The sequence below is a fragment of the Athene cunicularia genome, assembly GCF_003259725.1.
Source record: "Athene cunicularia isolate RWA chromosome 6 unlocalized genomic scaffold, athCun1 chr6_part2, whole genome shotgun sequence".
Classification (NCBI taxonomy): Eukaryota; Metazoa; Chordata; class Aves; order Strigiformes; family Strigidae; genus Athene; species Athene cunicularia.
Genome location: NW_020799106.1, coordinates 456,432 through 482,323, shown reverse-complemented (window position 1 = coordinate 482,323; position 25,892 = coordinate 456,432). Strand labels below are relative to the sequence as shown.

Below are 25,892 nucleotides of genomic sequence, written 5' to 3'. Positions count from 1 at the left end.
AGGAAGGCAGCAGTTTTTCCTCAATTGTTTCCTTGAGTGATACAGTACATCTACCTCATCACACTCCAACCTATCAAAGAGAACCAGTTTTTAAAAGAAGCTTCTCACTGGCAGGCTGTATCCTTCTTCCTTGTCCGGCAATGACAAAAGGCAGCTACTTGGTAATCAAAGCCTTAAAATGCTCAGGTGAGACCTTCCGTACGGACTCACTACCACAGCCTTAAGGGCTTGGTTGTGGTAATTTTATTATAACCCATATTATAACCCAGTCGTATAGGACCACAAAAATCCAGCAGCCTCCACTGTTTTATATCACTATAATAAAGCAATTTCACCAGCCGAGCCGTCTAGTTACCCAGAATTTACAGACACCATCATCAGGAAAGCAGAGAAAGCAAACATGGATTTTTGACCACCCATAGTAACCTCCAATACAAATAGTCGGAGGCTTTTAGCACCAAGAAGCAAAAATGATACCTTTTGTGCAAAAAAGTATAAACACAACCAGCCATTAAAAGGTATGTTTAGACAGGTGGGTCTTTACTTTAAACCACCGTGGTTTCGTGACTGCAGCGATATGTGCACTTCTGCGACCAGTATAAAATTCTAGCCCCTATGGTCTATATTATGCACAGAATACAACCTACTAGATAAGTTACACTGAAGTCAATATAAACAGATAAAATCAACTCACTTAAAATAAATGCATGGTATTAGAAAGAACAAAACTGGGGACCCAGTAAGGAGTTGGGTAAAGACACACTATTTCTTCAACAGAAACCTGAATCCCTTCAGATGGGAAGGCCAGAACACTTACCCACGACACAGCCCTCTCTTCTTTTTCTTTTTCTAAAATAATCTTCACAACAGAGATGCAATTTACTGTATAGTAAAGGTTTCATATCAGGGTTTGAACATACATTATTTTTGAAGACCTTGAAATCTATTATGGGATTGAATTAAGATACATACCTGCCTTTTTTTGTTAAAGAAATAAGGTTGATCTGTGTAAAGACACAGAACAATTCTTAAAGAATGGAAAATATCAACTTTAAGGGGAAAAAAACCCAAACAACTTTTCTGTCAATTTTCTTCTAAAATGTTGCAGCTGTTAAAAATAACTAGAGCAAGTAACCACAAAGGAAATTATATTGAAAAGGCAGCCAAAGAAGGGTAAGAATTTTCTTTTTCCCCTTTATCACTTGCCCTAGAACCAGGCTAGCTGAAACACTCTAACATCAATAGAGAACTTGAACCAGACTTTTTAACAATCATACTTATCACTGGCATAATTCACTCTATTTTCCCAGGATGTATATTGTCAGTGCTCCTCTCTGAAGCCCTATTGTGCTCCTGGTGTAAATGGCAGAGAGATTAAAGGTCACAGCTACAAAAACCCGAGTCATTGCCAAGGTTTAGATAATACAACTTTCAGCTGATGTGTTGACCCCAGTATTTCAGAATCCTTTAGACTTGTAGAAACTAAATGGGGATACTTTAGTAAAATCTGAATTCTCTAAATCCTCTGTAGGAACCACTAAACTACATGAGGCTTTTAGCATTTAGAAAGGAGTTATGTGGATTTAAATGCTTCATCCAAAGTTATGTGGGAACTACTAAATGATCATTCCTTCCCTGATCTGGACAGTTTTCCTTCTTTGTCTTCATAAAAGGTAGGTCAGAAAAATAAATGAAAACTAACAAGAAGTGTTAGTAAAGCCATTCAAGCTGCCCAGACCTATGGCAGCACCTGAACTAATCATCATTTCCCTCCCCTCAACAACAGACTTTTTTTTTTTTGGAAGGTGTTTGTTCCCTTTAAAAAAAAAAAAAAAGTTTTATATACTTAAATCAACGCATATAGCCCATGTGGAATTGTTCATCTCATATATCCAGAACAGACCAACTTACCCACGGCAGCATTGTGACCAGCCCCAAGTATGGCACAATGCAATAATACTGTCCTTGCCCCAGTGCTTTATTATTCTAATTTAAATCAGTGGGAAGATCAAAACAGACTTCACTAGTCCATGTTGCACCTTTAAAAATAAAATTAAAAAAAAAAAAATCCTCCTTAACGACAAACTTCATTCTGTAAACCACAAAAGCATTAGAAACTGTCTTTGAATATCACCGAATAAACAAAATGTTTAACCAACTAACTGAGAAATCATTTCTCTGCAGTTTTGGATTTAACCAACTAGGAAACCTGAAAAGCTTTGATGAGGTTTTTCCACAACATACCTCTGCTGTGTGATAAATGATTTACTACGGGTGATAAATGAATATAGTCTTTTATTATGTATAGCATTCATCAGCTATGAGGAAGCTTTTGAATAAATAGAAAGTGATTTTATACCATATTCAAAGGCTCATGCAGCTAAGGCACAGATGAAAGACACATTCAATACTTGAAAAAACAAATGAAAATGAGACCTATGCTTTACATTATGTCTACCCAGGATTAGCATCTTTATAAAAGCCCTTCAGGACTCTTCTGGAAAACATCTTTCAAGGACTGGACTTCGGTAGGAAAGAAAGATGTCTGAAAATCAATAAAGAAAGGACTAAAAGATGTCAGATTTATCACAGTGTTCAGCAGGAACTTACCTCACCTTCAAGTGGCCATTTTTTGAAGATGGCAATTATAACAATAAGCGAGGCAATTCTGAAGAGAGGTGCAGACTCACTAGTGATAGCATGACAGGTCTGCTGAATGCATTTCTTGTCCTGGCTTCCTCCCCACACATATTACAAGCTTAATATTAATGCCTTCTGCTTCCAGCGACTTACAAAAGCAACATCCCTGGACTTCTTTCAAGAACTCTCAAATGTTTTTTTGTTTTTTTTTGTTTTTTTTTTCTCTGATTATTTCCAAATTCAAAAATAGAGCCAAAAATACTCAAAATTAAATTCTCTGTTTCAAGCCCAAGCTAAAAGTACAACGGATCCTTTGCTTATCATGAAAAAGTCATGCCAGATTTCCAGTCTAGCCCTGCAGATTCAAAACCATTTTTCAAATTTCAGCAAAACTTTCCAATTAATTTTTCTGAACAAAATTTAAAATACATATAGCAACTCAGATGTTTGTCTAGTGATAATATCTATATGGAACAGCACTTGTCACAGACTCCTCTCCTGAACAGCTCACGGCCACACCAAGCCAACGCTTATCTCCAGAGACCGAGTGCCTCTGCCAAGCACTCAACCCCCCCAGCCATCAGTGAGGTGTTTGTTTTGAACCTGGTTTTATACCTGCTTTGGAAAGAATAAATGAAGCCACTCTGAAGTGCCAGTTGAAATATCCTTAACTACTGACAGATGGTCCACAAAAATGATGCCCTCTCACTTTATGGCAGGAAATAAACATGTCGCTGTTACTGTATTTTATATGATCAACACACATCGCATTTTATAGATAAGAACAATTTGACGTGTAATTGCCTAGCAAAGTTCAAACAGAGAAACATTTTCCAAAATAACTCTTCCTTAACGTGTTAAGTATCATTTAGAATCCAGAAAATGCGTGGTGTTAAAATTCCAGCAAGCCGTTTTCTGTTGATATTTAAAGCTGCTAACTGAAGAGCTCCAAATCTTTAAAGCTGCCCCATTATACAGAAATATTTAGTAACAAGTCTTGCATAGAATAGGTTTTATTCTGAGAAGACAATTATATGTAAAGGCATTACGGCATGTGTAGGAGCATGTAGATTTAGCCTAAAAGTAGCCATGAAAGCACTCCTATTAATGGATCACCAGCTTACTGATCAGCAAAGTGTCCTGGGGCCAGTTCCCTAAACCCAGCAAGCAGAACCCCTACGGAGGGCAGGAGGCTGCAGCTCCATCGCGATCCGGTGCCTGTGCGGCTGGCAAGCCACCAGCGTCAAGCCTCAAAACATGCCATGAAGCCTGCAGCCCAAACTGCCGAGTTTACTCTGCTCTCCCCTTAGTACAGTGGCAAAAGAAAATGTCTGTAGGAGCTGACACTGGAGAAACACAAACCTTTATTTCGATTAACAAGTCTTGATTCACACAAAACACCACTGAAATAGCTGGAGACATGCTGCTGAACACGAGCAGCGCAGTATTTTGAAGAAATGCATGCCTTAAAGACTAAGGATGACCCAATATAACAAATACTGGTAATAGAAAACATTTCTAACAAGGGTGGTGAGTGGTTTTCAAAAATTGGAGCAGAGATGAAAGCATGTTAAAAGCTATTTTTAATATATTTCTTCCAAGTAGGTTACCTACCCAAAACATGGGACACGCAGCAAGCAGGGGTGAATTTACATTGTTCTATGTTGAATTTATGTTTTAATACTTGCTCAACAGGCAAAGCAGCTCTCTGGCTGACACAATTCTCACTGCTGGCTACGTGTTAATGCACAGGAATACAAAACGTTATTTCATGGTTACTTGTGGACAAAAAGCAGTATAACCAGGACATTTTAATTTGCTGGCTTTCCTGCAGCTTCTGTAGGAGCAGCAGAAACAGAAACATTATTAGACACAAGGGAGCTCCCAAGAACTGTGTCAGTATTTACAACCAGGATAACACTACTGGGGGGATTAAGTCCTTCCTAGCAGTTCAGCTCTGCAAGATGCCAAACTCTCTGACGTTAAGGTATATAAAGTGCTTAAATTCAAGCAAATAAATGGAAGCTACATGAAAAATAACTAGAACAGCATTCACAAAAGGACCTGCTACATTTGAGTAGACAATGTGCATCTCTTCTCATTTTTTTCAAAGTAGGCAGTTGTGTGAAAAGTCACCCATGCTCTGCCACCACCTGCCAAACTCAACCAAAAAGAAAACTTTGAGAGTTGGAATCTGACTAAATAACGGTAACGCCAACAGGCAGCACTGCTCTGACGTGCTTGCTGCCAGGAAATACTGGTCATACGTGCAAGACTCTTGCCTGATTCCATTTTCAAAATAATGGCAGCTGAGAGCGATAATCAGGAACGTCATTATGTCCCATTTAAGATCATTTTGTAAATTAGAATTAGTCTCTGACAAGATGTCCCTATGAAATCTGAGGAATACATTTGCTTCTTTTGAATTCCTAATCATAAATCAACTGAACTCAGCGACGTGTTTCTGATAATTCTCTCCTGAATTCAGGTGAAAGAAAAGCAGACCAGCTCGTACTGCCTCTAGACACTGCTGCCAAATTTTTCTCATCACATACATACAAAAAGAGCAGAACAGGTCATTCTGATCTTATTCATTCTTATTTCAAAGGAAATAAATATTAATGACTAAAGCTTTTATGAGGGGGAAAGCAGAGGCTGTCTGCTCCGGGCGCCGCACTGCTTTCCTCTTGTGTGACCTTCAGGCAGGCACTGAGCAGCATCCCTGCTCACAACCTGCTGCAACAGCAGCATCAGCACAGCCCGCCCCTCAGCTGGAGCTCTGTGAGGAGAAATCATCAAAACCCATGCAGTAATGGTGGTGATGTAAGCATCAAAGCTCTCCAGGTATAAAATAAATATCCCTTTGTCAGGTTCTGCAGAAAGCAGAGATCTTGGCACTGTCAAGCTCACTCATCCATTCAGCATGCTTTCCTTCCGAGGAAAAATGATTGAGACTTTTTAAAAAATGAAGCTACATTAATTAAATATGCGTTAAACACTGGTTATAAGGAAATTTAGGGTATTCTCATTTCCTGTTTGAAGTTTAACTTCCTTCTAAAATATTAACGTGACAAGTAACAACAAAGCAAAGCTTGGCACTCCCATCCATCTCCATGCAGGATCCGAGTTCCTTTCCAGAAATAGTATCTAGAGGCTCCCTGGAATCAGGAGTGCAGAACAGGAAGAAGGGAGGAAAGCCTTGTCCGGTGGCCTCTGAGGCTGGGTGGTGAATGCAGGTATTGTGGGTCTCAGACAAGCCACGCGCACGCCGAGGCCAGCACAGGTACAGTATTTCAGACTTTCAGACCTTTTTCATTTCAGCTTCAAGGCTTTTAATTTCTTCCTCCTTTGTTAGGGTCTTAATGCTAGGAGACCCTGAGAGATTCACAGGCAACTTTCCAGCTCATTTTGGAGTAAACCTGCAGAGACACAGGTGTTGTTGGAAGAAGCCTGGTCCCTCCCACACCCCTCCAGTTTTCCTCCTGGGCAGAGTAAGATGGGAGCAAACCAGAGGAACTGTCAGGGGCTGCCCCCTGGGCAGAGCATCCCAACAACGCGACTGCAGAGAGCACAGCCCAGGGCTCCTGCAGGTCCAGTGTCCAGCCCAAAAAGCACCCTGAAACCTGACCCAGTCTCCAACATGCCGAGAGGGTGGCACTGGTAACTTTATAAATTACAAATCAGTTATATTTCACTGCCAGGATAACCACTGAGACAACACACTTAAGTCTCACCCTTCTGCATCTCTCGAGACCTTGTTCAATTCTGCAAAGGTCTCAGAAACAGAAGGTTTTGTGGTTAAAAGTAAGTATAGCTTATTCAAATTCTGTTTATATCACAACACAGCAACATACAGCCCAACAGAGATTACTACCCACATTTACTGAGCTTTTTGGTACAAGTTGGCACCCAGAGGTGTCCCAGGATGCAGCAATTATTTTACTAGGTGTAACTGAACTAGCTGATCTCAGGTTAGCTTGGGCATTTCTTTACTCCCTTTGTTACAGATTATTCTAAATAATGTATTGCCACGGTTGATATTTTCGCACCATTGCTAGTTACTGGTATTCCTTCCCTCATAACTGCACAACTAACTACATCTATATATGAATTGATTATTCAAATGTCAGACCAGCCCTGCAGTGAAACATGTTTATCCCAGTTTTGTGCATGGAATATAAATCTTTTCATCTATCAGCTATGACTAGAATCGTAACTCTACAAACTCATCATTATTGTAAGTTTACCTATACCTCTAATGAGGTGGATTTTTTTTACCCAGTGGTTAAGTATTTAGTAAGTTCCTTTAAACATCAGTACACAAATCACAAAATAAAAAATGACCAGACTTGCTGTTTCCAATACAACCAAATAGCCTTTTGCTTTTCAGTTGTCTTTACTGCCTTTCACATGTATTAGAAATGAAATGCTTATTAATTTTATTTCTTTTTACCAACTAAGTGTGTTTCTAAACAGAAGAGAACGCCTCTGAAAAATACCCTCACTGGGTTTTGTTTATTGCCCAAATATGTTGTCTCTTCCTGTTAGAAGTATCCACACCTTCACTCCACTACTTCAATGATCTACATGTTAAACTTCATTTGGATTCTACCCTGTTAAAGATGATTTGTTTTGCATACAACACAATGCTTATGTTTTGAAATACGAAAAAATAAGACTTCTTTTAGAGCTATACCATTCTACAGAGAACAGGTAAGATTCAGTGACATAATAATGCCTTACTGCATCCACTTGGGAGAGTTAAGAAACCAGTTCTCCAGCCCCAGTGTGTTCCTACTGAGTGCTCAGTGGGAAAGAGAACTTCTCCAAAGACAGGACAAGAAACTGAAAAGATAACCAGCTTAAGGCAAGTGGGGGAATCCACATACTTTCAGTTTAAAATATTCTCTTCATTTACCTCATATGAGTTTGAATTCAAGATTTGTAAGAAAAAAACATCAGTTGAGCTTAATTAAACCTGGTGTCCCTTTCAATCTATTTTGTGTCAATCAAACAGTAAACATTTGCATGGGATTTACACTGAAATGGTTTGATTTGATATAAAATTTAAAAAGGTACCCCGATGCAACAGCGATTGACACAGCAGGATTACCAACTTAAAGCTAGCACAAGGATTCATAATTTGATGTCTTAAAACTACATTAGGTATAATACAAAGGAAGGTACATACTGCCGTCCTTTCCTTTTATATGCTTACTAACCTTAAAAGATTGCACTACTCATTTAAATCCATGGTGTATAAATCCATGTTCTCATTAATTTGCTTTGTTTCTCGTGTTCCTCTGGAGTTAGAATAAAACATGAATGAAACCAGATATATTGGGGCAAAATTCAAGTAAACCTGAGCTAGAAACCAGCACTTTAAAGCCTCAGGTTAGCATAATCTAATGTTATGCATAAAATTAGGCATTTAGGTTTGTTCTTATTTATTTTGACATGTCAACTTCTGACTTTATAGTTTAATTTACATGGCCCAATTACAAGCTAAATGCTCAGAAAAAAAAAATAAAATACTAAGAAGCCTGAACCCATCTTGGTTTCTAATATATCAGAAATTGACATTATTCTATTAAGTTTAAAATACATATTATGCATTCCAAAGCATACAGATACTACATTTCACAAATACAATATTAATAGGCACATCCATATTAATTTTAGAAGTCAGACAGGTAAAGATACTTTTCTGTATTCCAAGTAATTCTTTTCAAGACTCTCATCTTTCGATGATAATCATAAACACAAGAAAATTGTTCATCTACATAATCTACAAAAACATGTTCTTGGTTTCGTAAGTAATGGTTTTCCCAGATACGAAATACAAAATTATTCCAGATTTAAACAAACTCAACCTGAAAAGATTTACAACTTAGTATAAAGGCTTCTGTCTCTAGAGCTGTATCACGGCAAATTAAATACATCAATCCTAAAAAATGTTTTTCTCTTTTACTTTACTTCAATAACTCTACCAGTGTCAGGAAGAAAGTTTCAAGTAATTAGCAGAGTTTTGCATATCTATCACTATTAATGACCTGAGTCCCAGAGTGCCACAGAAGGCAATCAATGAAATGAATAAACAGTGTAGTCATCACTGGAAAGAACTGCTTCCTTCAGCACCTTCCTGAATTTTGCTTTCGGAAGACCAAGGCCCTTCTCCCCTTTCCCTACCGTGTGATGTAGTTACCTTTCAGCAGTTCTCGCACTTGGGAGAAGAGAAGCCCTGGTAGCAGGTTTGGAATTCTTCCCCTGCTTTATTTCTTGCAAACCAGATTCACCCTATTCTACAGGTTTAACAACCTACCTCAAAAGCAATACATCTTCTGAAACGTCCCCATCACCTGCACAGCTTAGACTGATCCAGAATTTCAACTCTGGAAGATGCTCCCTTGGTAGAATACCATGGATGAACTTCCATCCACGAAGTCAGCATGAGACAGAAGCAGCTGTATGGCAGTTCAATCACTGGCACGTCTGACACGAGGACAGACGGAGCGAGCTGCAGTTGCTGAGCTTGAAGACAAGGTTCAAGGGGCACGTCATGGATGTGCAGGAGTGCCAGGTGGGGGGACTGCGGAAGAGAGCCAGACCCTTCTCACAGACACCCAGAGAAAAGAGACAACGGGAGCGCACTGGGATCCAGGCGACTCCGTTTACACACTAAAAAGCCCTCTGCTCTGCTGCGAGGGTGGCAAAGCACGGGAGCAGGTGGCTCAGAGGACCCATCCTTTGAGGGGTGGATAGTCCTGACCAACAGGATAGTCCAAAGCTCAAGTGGATAGTCCTGACCAACACACTGCAGCTGACCCTGCTGGAGAGGGCGTTGGAGCCTACCTTAACAATTCTGTGATAAACGAAAAGATAATTTCTCTGAGAATTACAAGAGTGCCCACAGTAAAAAACAACCAACCACCAAAAAACACCCCCCTAAAAAACCCCACAACAAAATCTCCACAAATACAATCCTTTCTAGAGAAGCAAATTTTACCTGAAGCCCAACGTATTTCCTAAATCCCAGTGTTATTGTTAACAAACATTTGGCATCATGGGAGACAGATGAGAGGGAAACAGATTTCCATATCTGAAAACAACATTCCCTGCTTTCTAAGTGAAGTGTTCGTATGAGTCACGGAAATCAATCATACAGGCTCCTTTACTTACTAAAGAAAGATCTAGGATCTATATATATAGACCTTGTTTTCTCCTCCCCATGCCCCAAAGCTCAAGGCCTGGTTTCAGCATTGCTGCTTTAACTCACCTTACCTAGAGCTATAATACAAAGAATAAATGACATGAATGAAATGCCATGTGTGAGCTGATTATATTAGTTTCATTTTTTCCGTTTTTTATAAAAACGTTTGAAGACTTTTGACCTTTTTATCCTATTCTGATTGATACAGTAAATTGCACCCTGGAGAGACAAAAAAGAGGAAGCAAGAGATAAATCAGAGACAGAGGCAAAGCAAAAGATTACATACAGCTTGGAGAAAGCACTTTACAGCAAAGCAGATGGTTGTAAAAAAACAAGACATTTTTCTGAAGTCTATCTGACATGATCTGCAGTAATTCACTATTGGAAAGCAGCTACCAAAAATATCAGTACAACACAAGCATTTGTAAAACACTGCACCTATTTTTTTCCAACCACATCTGTCAGAGGCTTACTGAATTTTTCCTCAAGAAACACGTAATGCAGCAATGACCCATGCTTTGTTTCTGTACGTTCCTGCTACCTCAGCCTATGAGCCATGGATTTCGGTAAAAGGAGAGCCTTCACCCTTCAGGGAGTGAGGCAGCACTGCTCAGATCACCACGGGAGTGCAGCAAAACCACTTCCGAAGTTCACGGATCTTATCCAAGCCTTCTGTGCTCCTTGAGACCAAGGAACATGTACAAGGGGCAAAGGCTTCCCAGAGGAAGCAGAAACTGAAATAAGAATTAGTCATGGGACTCTTACTCCAAGCGCAGCCTCTGGTTTTAACCCCATCACCTACCTCAGCGTCCAACCAGCACCCAACATTATCTTAACGATACACGGAGAATCCAACTAAGTGCACAGCCCTTCTAATGCTCCTGCATTCCCACAGGAACGGATGCCCATGGGGTGTCCACTCACAGGTTTTCATAGGAGAGGGTACGTGTACAGACCGGGGGTGGTCCGTGGTTCCCCCTGGGTGCAGCTGGTATCGTACCGTACTGCCCACCTAGCTGCGGCTGCATTCAAAGGCTGCTGGAATGATTGCCACTCTTTTCTACTCAACTGAGGCTTGCCATCAGTCAGATGTTAACATAATTGCAAGTCTCACATGCATTAAACACAGAATCTATTATTCATGTCCAACTTCCTACCACACTTCAAAATTTTTAGAACTGACTCTGACTTCCCGTCACTGCAACCGATACTACTCAGCAACTTGGCACAGCCCTGTTAGATTTTTCCAAGATTTTTTCTCTCATTCAGATTTAAATTAATTCTGTATTCTGGTAGGAGCCAACCTCAGTGCAGCAATCCCCTCGTTCTTTAACTCCCTGAGGACCACCAGCACCTTGGGCAGAATCAGGTTCCCTCCTCTCTGTCTCAGCGCTAACCTGGAGTCACAATGAAAAATACTGCCTGGAGGGGTTCTCCAGTGCTACTCTAACGTTGTCACTCGTATATGAAGGAAATAAACCTTGTCATTTACTCTCTTTTTTACAAAATCCTGTTTTAGGAATGATTCATATTTTAAAATGCTTTCTCAGAGAAAAATGTCTACAATAAATGCTCTTGTATGCTTCACAGTTCTCTTACAAAGTTTTTTAAATCATAAGTCTCAAACTCAGAAGTTCCACACAGATACTGCACTGGGGAACAGCCTCTCCATTTTTTCCCCAGGCAAATTATGAATTTAAATACATTCTTGCCCTGAAAGAATTGTAGAGAGTCATGAAATAAGACAACAGCAAACAGGCTGATTTTATGGATTCTTGAAAGCCTGAAGTTATCAGTCTGGATAGCAGAGGAGAGAGAGAAGAGCTGCCTCACTGGGTGCAGCAGGCAACGCCGCTGGTGGCAAGGACTGATGTGGGCACAAGAGCCATAATCACCTTTTTTCCAAAAGTGGTTTTCCCGATTTAGCTACCTGAATATCAATTTTACCATTTCAGTGCTTTTCTTCAGCTTTGGGTTTCATTTTTGCTTTCTTTTAAGTTCTGTACGGATGTAACAGCCCCAACAACTGTATCATACAGATACACGGCTAGCCAGCGGGATCACAATCCAGCTATTCCAATGACACAGATATTTCCATGTAGAGGACAAGGCCATTATATCAATGTAATTTCCTGATGGACACACAGGCCTCAAAAAAAAAAAAAAAAAAAAAAAAAAAAAAAAAAAAAGAAGTCCATTCACTTAATACGTGGTCGATATCCCCCAAATTCTGCCCTTAATAAGAGACAGAAATGTTGCATTCATACTTGTTTCTGGGCATTTTTATCATGATAATTGTCTTGCTATTTAAAAAAAAAAAACAAACTTGTGCTCTACGAAAAGAAAGTAAATGCAGGAAATCTGTTAGGGCAAAATTTCATTTAGCTGTATGTCACTGTGTCACACTGTTCTGACTAAATTCAAACGAAAACCGAATGCAAACCAAACTGGCAACAATGGAAGACTGACACCCAGCCATCAGATGAGAATTCCCCTTTTCCAAGAGCTCCCTAGAATTCCACCACAGACCCAAGGCCGTGAGGACTCGTACGGACCACAGCAGAGCCTTGCCTGATTGAGGATGACGACAGCCACGTGGCGAGGGCACCAAACACGGATGGGCTGCACGGTGCACACTGAGGGGACACTCCTCCCGCGGCAGGACCTCTCCCCACAGCTCCACGGGAAACGTACAGCACACACACATACCCACTACCTACCGAAAACACATATATATACATATCTCACAAAGACTGGAAAAGGAAAAAACTCCCTCTTGTGAAGGGCTAGCAAGCTGCCAAAGTGGCTGTAAATGATTTAAAGACCTCTGTTTTACAGCAAGTAGGTAGGTTTACATACACAGCAACCAGAAAAAAATACCAGAAGGAACGGAGAAATCTTACACTATCATTTTCTTCAATCAGACATAAAAATACTACATCCTGTACTGTATTTTTTTCTACTTGAAGAGAACACTTCATAGGGAAAAAGCACTTACAATTTACTCTGCAAAACAAAATTGTCAACAACCTCCCAACTCTAGATTTTATTAAAGGAACTATAGCATCAAACAAGACACCTTGAAAGAACTGTGCTTAATTCTTTCTCTAAGGCTGGTGGGAGAGAGCTAATCATGGTTTACTTGTGAGAAAATTCAATTACTACGTTTGGTAGAAGAGTTCAACAAATGTGCTCGCTGACAGAAAGCAGACTCAGACTTCCTGGCAAGTAATGGGAGTTTTATGTCAATCCCTGAGGATCACCTCTCAGTCCCTTTCCCTTTATTATTTGTTTGATTTTCCAAAAGTTTATTTTCTGTCAGCTTCGAGAAACGTAAAAGAAACAAAAGATTCCATGATGTCAAATCCTCGTCACTATACACAGATTGATTTTTTCCTGCTGTCTTTGCAACATGACGCTGATAAAAAGCAGCAATGACTTCAGGGTAATTATTTAATTCCAAAGAAATACATGAGAAACTTCTTTCTTCACTAACAACACACAGACCCACAGCAATTTAGAACATCCAAAATATTTTCATTTTAAATCTGAAATAAACAGGTATTTGGCAATGATTCACTAAATACAAATATCTGGTGGTCTTCCCGTTGTTGCTTTTATTAATTTCTATTGATTATGACTTAAAAGTATCAATAAAATGCATTGCTGATTTGATGGTGGCTGTTAAACTTTTGTACTTTTATCATGAACCACGAGTTAAAGTGCCGCTTCCCTGTGTGGTACCTCCAGGGATGTAACATGCTAAGTGCAAACACAACCCACGTTTCAGCTGTGCACAGCCAGGTCGGTCACAGCGCTCAGACTGAACGCGACCCCTGATTCAAGGAGCCTCAACTCCCCTCATCCTGCACATTTTCAAATGAAAGGGATCCATATTCCTAACTACAACAGCAGCAACAGCCAATAGCAATTTGGTGAATTTTGTTTCTTGGGAAAATATCTAAGAAAATACACAAAAGAAAAAAAAAGGTTATGGAGACTAAAGCATGTTTATAAAGAAATATCCAGTTGTTTTCAGACAGATACATCCCTATCCTAGATTAGTTCCCTTTTAGCAGTATAGAGCAGTAAGAAAGTTTGTTACTTTTAAATCTTAATTTAATACAGGCACGGTTGCACCTTCATGCCCTCACAATTTACTCATTGCCTGCTTATACAGCAGCATTTCATAGAGTACAAAGGGACTGATGAACCTCAGAGTGGGAAGGCCCAGAAAATCCTATTTCTCTTAGCTTCCAATTAGCATTTACTACCCAAATGGTAATGATGATAACAAAATTGCCAATGCCTGGCAAGTAATCTGTGTGGAATTAGTTAACACCCTTTCTCCAGTTGTGAACCACAGGAGTGTATTTTTCCAAACCTCCCACTACAATCAGCATTAAGAGGACAGAACGGCTGAACTGAAAAATATAATTCCCCATGGTGAGAAAGTGTTGCAATCATGCAAAGAATAGATCCGGCACTCAGAGCAACAATACCCTGAACTGGGAATGAATACCCCATTTTACCGTCCATGCACTTAAAAGTGTTCTCAGACGAAATGAGTGCTCAGACTTCTTCATATTTTGATGATATTAACATAGACTCAGAAGCTACACTTTTTTTTGACAGAAGATCCTGCATCTGGCAGGATAATCCCTTTCAATATTACAGATCTATTTAATAAAGGTTATTGTATATTTGGATTTCTGCAAAGTATTTTAAGTAATAGCACCTGACATGCTGATTAAAACTTTCATTATGTGGAAGTAAGTAGTCATAGGTTAGGTTAATTAAAAGCTGCCTCTCAGACTTCAGTAAGTAAAATTACTCAGATCTTCTGCCTCGATGGCTCATATTTATTGAGCTAGTTTGGGGAAAAAGGGGGTCAACTAGGAACTTTAAAAAGAAATACAAATAATACTCAAAACTTTTATGATGAAAGATGAGCATGGTGGAACTAAGGAGGTATCTTAGAAGGAAACTGAACCTAGGCTAATGAGAAATTATAATAAATCTCAATTCTGAATAAAATTCAATTCTGACTAATAAATCCTTTGATAGCTTTGAAGGAGAAAAGAATAGTATCAAAAACCCCCACTAGAACTATTATACTGGAATAAGAAAGAAATCACTTGCATAAAATCATGTAGAAAGTAATGGCAAACTACAAGGGGAATCAATCTCTTCTTTCCAGTAAGTTTCTCTCAGTTCCGTATTGCACAAATTCTTCAAAATTGGTACAAGGTTTACAAGACAGAATATTAATTTTGTTATATAGAAATGTTGAAAATACTTTATTGCTATATAAAAGCAAACAAATCTCACTACAGCTCAGCTACCGTTGTTTACAGTTACAGAAATATTTAGAAGACATTTACTTGACGCATCTAATTCCGGTTCTAGATTACTCTTCTTGCAGTTTGTTCCCATTCAGGAACCACTGCTGCCAGGAGCTTCTAACTCGTGCCAGTGAGGAAGTTTCAGATCTCTCTCATCTACTTATCTCACAAAATACAAATTGGAGTAAATACATCAGATGACCTTATATCAACTAAGAAAAATCACGTGTCATACTCCTCCCTAAATAAGTGATGTAAAAAAGGATAAATGTTCAAAGCACCAGCATTTTTTTTAACATATGCAGTAGATTTAAATTGTATTTTAGTCAAACATTTGTAGTTACAAGCAGGTTTAAACTCATATCAGTTTAGTGTCTAAATCTCTTAACGTTTATTTTGATCTTTTACTGCAAAACCCTTTCTACTGTTGCTTTTTAACACATGCAGGAATTTTAGAACGTAAAAGTCACGGCTCAAGGATCTTCATGGATATTAATCTAAAAAACTGGAGCATGAAATTAATTTGAAAATGTTTAACAGGCATTGCTTCATCTTCTCCCGTAACACAGACTAAGCTTCACATGAATTCCACACTCCAAAACACTGTGTAAGTTGAGACATATTTCATCGTTTAATTTCAAATACAGAACGGACTTACTAGTTGGGGGTTAGGATTGTAATAACAAGATAACCTTACCAACATAAAATGCTGCCTTAAATCTGCTTTTCCCTAATTTACTCTCTATGAAGAAATACCGGCATTATTTATACAATTTTGGAAATGATTCTTCAGGTGCTGAGACTGCAGCACCAATGAACTTGGGGAAGGCTTATAGCAGAGCAGAAGGACTCTTGGAAGCTGGGAGAACAGAGCTTGTTTGGCTTCGGTATTTTCCCGATTCTCTCCAAATTTGACAGCTACACTCTATTTTCAGATTTGTTACTTATTTCCAAACGCTTTGTAAGACAGAACTGTTTACATAGATGTCTTGTTAGAATTTAAACAGGAAAAAAATGGATCTTAATGCAACAAAATGCCTATGCGTAAGTTAAACTTTAAACAATTAAGCAGTTACTCTGGGTAACGTAAATTTTTCAGCATCCTACATCCAACAGATACGTGTCTTTCCAGTCTGTTAGAGGAACTGGAGTACGCTCTTGGCACAGCACTGGACACCGTGGTATGCAACTGGCAGTTACTGCAAATCAGAATTATTCCTTCACTCCGAGCTTACAGAAATTGTTGAAAAATAATCACCTTTGTTAATTATCACACTGTCCTGGTTTCAGCTGGGATAGAGCTAATTTTTCTTTTTAGTCTCTCTGCCGCAGCTGAAACCAGGACACACACTTTGAGAACATTACAGACAGCAAGCACAGAAGTGTTAGCTGTCAGTGCCCTTAGACAAGAATTTCAGTGACAAAACCTGTCACCAGCTACCTCTACAGCAGCTGATTCCATAAAGAAGTAAATCTTACTCAGAATGTTAAATATAATATGGAGAAATTTCAAGAGTATGAGTCAAAGAATCAAAAAAGTCTAATCTGTTACTAAGAAAAGCCCCTGATCAGAGTCGGTCACTACTGATCTGTCATGTCAATGAAAGCTGGAACCATCCTTAAATGCTGTGAAATAGTCCCACATCTTCAAAATAAATTGCTTTCCTGGGTGAATGTACATTCAAAGATACCATGATTTACTTAAAGATCTCCACTCACATTGGTATTTTCCATATATTTTTGATAAATTCACTTCTGTTAAAACACAGAACATGTCAACTTCCTGACAGATTAAATCAGCATTTGCATCAAATGGTAAAAAGAATGGTTCTGTGACATTTTACAATCTGCAGAAGGAAAATTTGGAATAATCAGCTTCAGTGAGAGTAGTGGAAGTCGGAGAGGGGAGGACAGGTTTGGAAGTCAGTGCACACGAGGACGCACAAACCTTAGCAGAGAACAGGGACTGGAAACAAGGGCAATGTGTTAATAAAAAGGATGAAAATTGTGTCTGAATCTCTGTGTCAGGGAAATCAAATGGAGTGGTAGAAAATACACAGGAAGGAGAAATGAAAGTACAAGGAAATAAAATCTGAACTTTAAACAAAAAGAACAAAAAGGAATCCATTACAACACACAGAGGCGGTAATCAATGAGAAGCCCATTTTCCAATATTTGCACTGCAGATAGAAGGAATTCTTTCTGTTAGCTGAGAAGTATCGAGGACCACACTCATTAAAACCAAGAAGATTAATGAAGTTCCTACATTGGTTCCACAACTGCGAACTCTGAACACTGAGGCAGTAAAACCGGAGCAGAAACAATCTGTCATGCAAGAGCTTATTTCGCATTCAGAAATGCCTGTGTTTAGAAATCCATCCAAGCACAAGTTTTCCGAGCGTTTGTGAGTCCCACAGTCTCCTGCCCCCACCGAACACAGGTGCTGGGGCGCTCAGTGTTTCAGCATCAGAGGACTCCACGCACTCATGTTGCTTGTTCTCCTCGCTGTCATCATGCGGAGTGAGTTAAGTTTCCAGAGGCTAGGAAACCAATTTTCAAAATACAGAGTTTAAGACCACCTATTGAAGGAAAGTTTTTTTCCTTCCTACCCATTCCACATGACAGAGTTTAAGATTTTTCTACAAAAATAAGAACAACCTGGCTCCTACAGAACCTTTGCTATTCCTTGCCTAACTTTGCCACAGAGGAATTCCTGAGCCCTTTAATCCCAACAGACACAACAAGATGGGCGTAAGAGAGAATATCCTTCTGCCTAGGTTTACCAGTAAATCCCTTACTTACTGACATTCAAAAAAAAAAAAGAAAAAATACACTGGATTAAATATCCTGATTACTATCACAGAGCTATGACTATATTGGGTTAAACATGTGCTGCAAGGATATAACAAAACATGTCCCATATAAACGGATCCATCTTAGATCTTATTTTTCTCATGAAAGCACAAGAAAGTAGTTACATAAGGTTTGGGAAATGTAATTAATAGTTCCCCAAATCCTCCTTATTTCTATTATTTATAATCTGAGCATGTAATGCCTTATGGAGAAATATTGCCAATTCTGCTAGGTGTCTGTCGTATTTTTTACCTCAAACTAACAGAGAGCTCAAAATTTCTGCACTGTGCTCTATGACCACTTTTAAGTATTTTAATTTAATTCAAAAACTGTATTAGTACCACATCACAACTCTTGGATTTTTCTTTCTAAACTGATATAACAAAGGCACATTTTTCATGCTATCATTTAGTGTCGAAATATATCCAGTGCGATCTAATTTTTACATTCTTCATGATTTAGAATTTTTGAAAAAACATAAATTAGATTTTTACAAGATAGTTGTTAAAACATTTGGGACAAATGAAGAAAAGGTATTTAAGTGAAGATGGTGCGACATTGACTAGAATAACGTCAAATTGTAATACAGATTTCATGCCTGTGTCACTCTAACAGGAAAAAGTGAGCTGGGTGAAAACACAGTTGATCAAATCCAACTGTACTCAGAGGAACATTTTGTGAAATACTCGTCACTTAAGCCCTACTTGTCACTGAGAAAAGGAGTTACTCCACAGAATAAGTCACTGCTGAACTTATCCAAATGCAGATATAACCCCGAGGGAACAATCTGTTAACTGAACTGCACGTACCAATGACACACTCGTCACACGCAACACCACCAGAACCACACCTGAGCCTCCGCCGCCAACAAAACCTGCAGCAACCACAGGACTGGACGGCACGTGCTTTACCTGGCCAGGCTGTGGATGAAATGACCGAACACCGGTGCCTTTTAGCGTAACCCTACGTGATTAAGAACCTGAACTGTCAGCAATGCCAAGCAACACAGACATTTTCTTCACTCTGAGTGATTTCATTAAGATTTCAGCCTTGACCTCTCTGTTCTTGAATGAATAAAGGACAGATCGTTTTAAAATGGAAAGACAAAGTGAATGAAGAAATAACAAAGTAAATCTTTAATTAGGTAAGTCCTCTTTTGTTGCCAGGTTCAGGCAAAAGCAACAGACCATATGTTTCAAGTGTCTAAACCTGCCTTCAGGTTTCCGATGAATATGTCTCTGTGGGGCTGTTTCTGTCAACAGCAACATTTTTTTTATGGCTTAGAATTTGCTTGCTGGCAGCCACCTGCTAACACCACCACTACAAATTAGTAGGGTGCTCAGGAGTCTGGACAAAGATTAAAACGTAACTGAGAGGGTGGGCTAAAACACATCTAGAAACCTTAATATCCCCTTTAAGCGCTTCTTTCTTGTGTGGGGAATAATTTCTCTTTAGAACACCCAATTCATCAAACACCAACCAGAAGTGTTAGCTGTCTTCAGTTCTGTAACAGAGTAGTTAGTAAGCTCAATTTCCAATTCCTTCCTGTATTAGGGAAATAATGAAAAAAAATCTTTACATTCAGCAGGACATGGTCTGTTTTCACAGAGCAGATGAAGTATAGAGTTAACAGCCACTGATCTTTTGGGATAGAGGTAGTGATGTTTTCATCATTTGTCTAACACCTGCCCATAATAAGAAGAAATAAACACTGTTTCTGCGGTTTCTATTGGTTTAGTGATTGGACACAGTTTGGGGTGAAGTCAGCGGTTTATATTTGAGCAAGGTTTACTTCGGCAGATCAGTGCTGATGTACAGCGCAGTAACCTAAAGAGTACGGACCATGTGGGAAAGAGCCTTCGCCCTGCCCAGACACAGCCCCGACCAGTAAAGCCGCTGTAACGGGAGCTCAGGGGAGCCCAGGCCAGACCAGTTCTCTTAAAACAGAGCCCTGCAACACTCCATTGCAACACTCTGGAGACTACACTTCCACCTAGAGTTTATTTTTTCTGCTTCTGCCATGACAATTAACAACTATTTGGAGACCAGTAAACAGCAGCTCGCTGCAGCAAAAGCGATGCCTCTCACCAGCACCTTAGCAAAGAAATACAGAAGGTCCTTCAGTCTGACCTGCCGTGACTCTGCTGCGCTGCCGCCGCCGCAGGCAGATCACCTGGACTATCGATCCCTTCCAGAAGGAGGTCCCAGAGGCATGCCAGTGGAACGTCCTCTCATCGCCACCTAAACTACACCTTTGCGATGATTCTTCTTTAACATCTACTTTGTTTCACATTTTACAGCCTCACATGTACAAACACATCTGAAAAGAAAACCTTACTTCTCACAAAACAAAATTTGGGTGACTTTGATTTGCGAGAAATAAATGCATCTTCAGTTACTTTGCCAAAATCTAATTGGAGAAAAGCCAATTTATAACTGACACACAAAGGAGACCAGCATTAAATACAAGGATAAAAATGGGAATTCCACCTTACTGAAATACAGAGACATGGGCCAAATTTAATGACTTGACCAAGGCAGCTGTAAATGACTTTAAAAAAGATCTTTAAGAAATCGGGACATTTAATCTCAGGCCCTAAGGATTAAAAGTTCTGTCAGAAGCTCAGGTCGCAGCCTTGGTTTGAACGGATCATGTTCTACCTGGGAGGTTTTAGAGGGAATCAAAACCATGTTTTCATCTTCACACCACAGCACTTCTCGGAGTCAGAGGCGCGAAGACAGACCTTGAATGCCGATGTTAGTACCTATTACAAATACTTGCACACAAAGGTTTATTCTTTGCTGATTACTGCCTCAACTATGATGACAATGAATTCATTAGTAGTAGTAAAACCAATATTTTGGTAACACCATATAATTATGATTAACACTGAACTCGACAGATCAGTAAACAGTGAAAATTGGTGCTAGAGTTTAAGTGGGATACTTAACTGAAAAGTAAATGAATATAGAAATTTTCTCACTGCAGGATAACACACAATCTCCCGTGTTTGCCTGATCATTATTCCTTGAAATCCTGACATGAACAGCCATGCAAATTATACCGTGATTTACTGTCCCTTTACTGCCTTTTTCCTACATGATGTCCCTTGAATTCGTAAATTGAACACACAAATTCTACAGCAACTTTCACTAAGGATGTCAAAGAGCTTTACAAGGTGAATTAATCAGTTAACCAGAGCACCACAGTGAGGTATGGTGTGCAAAACACAGCAAAATACAAATGAAAATCTGAAATACAAATAAGAGAAGTAACTTCAAATGTCATGGTAACAGAATTGTATGTTTTAATTCGGGTGTAACTGAGCCTGAAAACTGGTGATTTTTTTTTTTTTTTTTTTTTTTTTTTTTTGTATAACTTGTTTTTTCAGCAACAGTACAAAATGAGAGAAAAATAAAGGAAAATGGAGCTCTGTGCAAAGTCATTTCCATCCTTTATATGATGGTCTTAAAGTAACCAGCAAAATCTGTATCTTTAATAAAAACACACCTGGGTACTTTGAACCGTGTAGCTGATTAAGGACTCTGCTTTACTGTTCACTGATTCACCTTTTCTGAATCTTTGCAAGGACCAGCTCCGCCTGTAGCTCTCTTCAACCAACCCGAATCAGGCAGAGCCCCTCCAAAGTGAGTAACATCACACTTATTTTGGACAGCCATTGCACTGCAGATCAGCCTAAGCATTTGTCATTCATACAGTGATAAATAGCAATCGTACAATTAATAAAAATATTAAAAATAGATTAGCTATTAAATATTAAAAGCTCAAACCCAGCTTGTTTATGCTTGCCAGGTTTCCCATGAGAGCTATTAGCACAGTATTTATCAGAAGTATTTCAATGTGTGAGGCCCCATTTCAGCAAAACGGGTTAATCAGGTCTGTGAATTCAAGAGAACTATTTATTTTCTCTAAGTGGTTTCCTTAGATTAGAATCTAAAATCCAAATCCCAGTCTCTAGCTTCAACACATACTCCAAACTCACTTAGACTTTCCTTTAACTCTATGTGCTATGCATATTGCACACAGATGCCTTTCCAACTTTTCTTTATTTTGGCTTAAAGTAAATGATGCAAAATATTTCATAAAAACAGACTGCACAATATTGCTATTCCGGACAACACAGGATGAAGTGCAGATCTCAACACAGGAATCGTTTCATGCAACATTCTCCATTTTAAAAAATATGTTTACGATTCAGAAAGCTCTAATTATCTACTCCCCAAATCAAAACTATTTAGAACCACATTCATTGTTCAAGTAAGTTAGTCAGAAGACGATCACACTGTGAGTCACCATTACTCCTCCCGTTTTTCTAAGCACAGACAAGCTCTATCCAAAACATATTTATGCTCTGCTGACCAAGAAAATCACTGACGGAAAGGCCTGCAGAAAGTGGGGTCTCCTACACTTCAGCACCACTCTGAACAAGTAAACATGTTATTTAGAAAGACTTGCAGGCTGACTAGATGTGCTTGCCAAAAAGCCTGCAATAAGAGATAAAAAGCTTCATAACAATAAAGCGAATTTATAGTCCTCTCATTTAGCAGCATTTCTGCTCCGCACTGCAAGCCAGGGATGCAGGGAAAGGGATGTTGGACCTGTCACGGTGATCTACTGTCAGATATGATAATATCTGGTGAAACACTAAGAAGAGAATGTTGGTTGTGGTTCTATTTCACAAACCCTAAAACTGCAGAAATAATTTATTTCTGTTGCACAACTACTGCCCACATATTCCTTCCCAGCTACAAATTTTGGCTGCCACAGAAACCCTGTTTTGCCCAGTGCTCTGAAACTCAACAGTGGCACCCAGTGGCTGTTCTTCGCCACATCCAAGTACCTACAACAGACCCGAGGGGTTTGTGGATCACCTAAAACTAATTTTCACTTGTTGAACTGTCTAAAAATGTGTAAAAATTATTCTCATTAAATGAAATTTGTTATCTTTCTCTGGCTTTAATAAAGTTAATATTCTGATTAAAATTTTCCATGTCTCAGGTTATATTTTTTTGTTAGGTTTTTTTTTTTTGTATACTATGACATCTCCTTTCTAATCGGCTGACCATTGTTCTAACAGCTCTTCTCTGCTCTGTACAACAGCAACAGCAGCTGCTGATTAAGCCTTCCCCCCAGTTTAAGCCTATTTCCAATTGGTGTTTTGAGTAGAAAAATTTAAACAAGAGCTCTAAAAGCAAATTCTACTTTTTAAAAAAATTAAATTGTAATGTAAAAGCTAGAAAATAGATTGAATAACTAAAGAAAAACAATAGAGAACTTTTTATATTAAGTGATGTGCTAGATCTTTTCTAGAACCCAAAGTTGGAACTCCTGTCCCAAGGAATTCACAGACAAGATGGCAAAAATATGGATGTTAAAAAGTTATGACAAAAATATATAAACCTGCACAAAGATGATGTACACGTCACTAGTTTGAGCATATTAAGTTGCACTTGTATGTGCGTTTGGTTCTAGAGTTTAAAACCTCATCCTCTTCTTTGAGGTAGATCAAGCTTTAAGTTCAGCACCGAACATGCCAGATTAAAAACTGTGCACTGTGCTTCACATGTGAAGGAAAATCTCTTCGGACAGCCTCAGCTCAGTATTTACTGTATAAATTTGTATTTATTTCTTCCATTATGAAGATGTCAGGCATATATTTGCTTCTCTTGCTTCGTATCTGATTCCCTGCATTATCTTGTTACCGTTTTCAAAAAGCTCTTGCACTTAAGAGCTGCCACAGCAAAATACCTCCTCCTCCTCCTCAGTGTTGGGAGAGGCCACTGGGCAAGGGCCACAGAACACTGCCAACGAGCTAAGCTGGAACATGCGTGTTCTTCCCCAAATCGTACAGGGCAGTCAGCTGCCCACGTTTTCAGCTGTATGTAGCAGTGCAGCTCCCGGAGCAACACAAATGGCCTGCTCGCAAGAAGTAGGCAATCGATCCGGCTGTTCTTCAGGAGGTCGCGTGGCCAAAGCCTTTTCCCCCTGCGAGCTGTACTTTACCAGTATCCACACACGAAAATACAAAATGACAAAGGTTTCCATGGACACTGGCTGAAATTAAAGAGTGCACTGGTGACCGCATCAGTTCTTTACAAGTGAAGACAGCAATTTTTACTGAGCTTTCTCAGACTCGTTGCAAGTATTGGCTGAAGTAAGCAACACACTATCTATGCAAAGAATTAATAATCTACCATCACTATAAATTAAAAAAAAAATAATTCCTCATTAAAGATGCTTCTAAACATATATTAGAAATAACTTGAACATCAATCTGAATGGTGTCTCATGCCAAGAAGTCTCTAGGCTCACTGTATGACCCCTTCATTAGACAGAAGCTAGAGTGAATAGACAAATGTCATGTCACGTTCTTAACGTCACTAAACTACAGCATAAATGGAGGAAAGAATTCCAGAGCTGATGGCTCTCCATTGAGAAAAATCTGCCTTTAGTCGTCACATGTTTTAATTTACAGGATGCTGTTGAAGGCCACTCATTTACTTCCACTACGCCAAGCACTGCAAAGGCTGGCTTTCCAGGTAAAACTCATCACCTTGAACTGCACCCAGGAGCAACAAACAAGTGGCCCAGGCTCTGCTGAGCAGAGGGGAGCACAGGGTCTGTCGCTGGCACCGGCAGTGCAGCGTGCACAGCCCCAAGGCACGGAACGGGAGCACGTGCCAAGTCCTTCCTCTTGGCTGGAGCTTCCCCACACACATAACCAGTGAGTGAGGTGCAGCAGGGAAGTGTTCTGAGAACGTATCGGTGTATTCAGAGCAGACACAGGGATAGTCTAACGATTTATCATAATATTAAAAATACATTTCCAATGCAGAACAGCAATCTAAGGAAACCCAGAACAAGTGAGGTTTATGTAACTGCCAAATGCTTTGGACGTATGGTCAAATACTGGGCAAACACCTATCGGTTTTAAAAATATCATCCTGGAACAATTTGCCTCTAAACGCATCATTGTGTATCCTACTCTTAATCAGAACCACTGCACTGGGTGGAACACTGCTTGTAGGAAAAAAACCCAAACCAGCCAAAAGAAACAAAACACCAGAAACCAAACAGGATATAGAACCTTTGGAGCTGGGACATCTGGTGTAACTGCAGAACGTTGCTGGCTGGCCTGCCTGCCTGCAAAATCAGCACTCCCCTGATGTGGACAGCCCAGCAAAAATTCTATTATTCCAAGAAGTCGTCAATACCTTAGTTTTAGATATTAAAAGGACAACAACAAAACAAACCATTCCAGGCCCCAAGCAAAAAAATACTTAAATTTCTATTGAAAAGCTTAAATAGGAGTGATGAATTCAAATGCTTCGCTTAATCTGAACCCTAGCGTACAATGCTGGCACAGCTCTCACCTGTGATCCAAGAACATGTTTCCTAGGGCATCAACTTCATCTCTACATCTGCCACTGCTTTTATGGTCCCTTCCTACTTCATATCATACCTATTTTCAGTGAAATCCTGGTAATTTGGTATTAATACCAGGAAAGGTAAAGCAGCAATGTTTCTCCATCCTCTATCTTCAACACTCCACCTTTCCCCAGCTGAGAACTAAGGCCGCCTTCCTCTCTGATAACATTACCTTTCAAAAGGGATCGTTGGTTTTCTTTGGCAATAGATGCCACCCTTTTCAAAGCTGGGATCTAAACCAGAACATATAAACTTGTATTCACATTCAGAACAGGAAAAAACATTATTTTCAGAAGTAGTAAACACTACGGTGTTTTCCACGTGTGGCACTACTGAATCAGAGTCCTTGTACCTCGTGTCACGTCTGCAACCGGCGGCTCCTTTCGCTGGAAAC

The 25,892-nt window shown here is 39.4% G+C and overlaps 1 protein-coding gene across 4 annotated transcripts in view; it reads right to left on the bottom strand.

Annotated features, from left to right (window-relative positions):
* NRG3 (neuregulin 3) overlaps positions 1 to 25,892 on the bottom strand; it is a 204,827-nt gene that overhangs the window by 107,258 nt on the left and 71,677 nt on the right. For 2 of the 4 annotated variants that reach the window (XM_026851927.1, XM_026851925.1), the window contains exon 1: positions 18,858 to 18,964. The exons of the other annotated variants lie outside the window; for them this stretch is intronic. The gene's annotated coding sequence lies outside the window, so the exon portion shown is untranslated. Of the gene's footprint in view, positions 1 to 18,857; positions 18,965 to 25,892 lie in introns of those variants that run through there. 4 annotated transcript variants of the gene reach the window in all.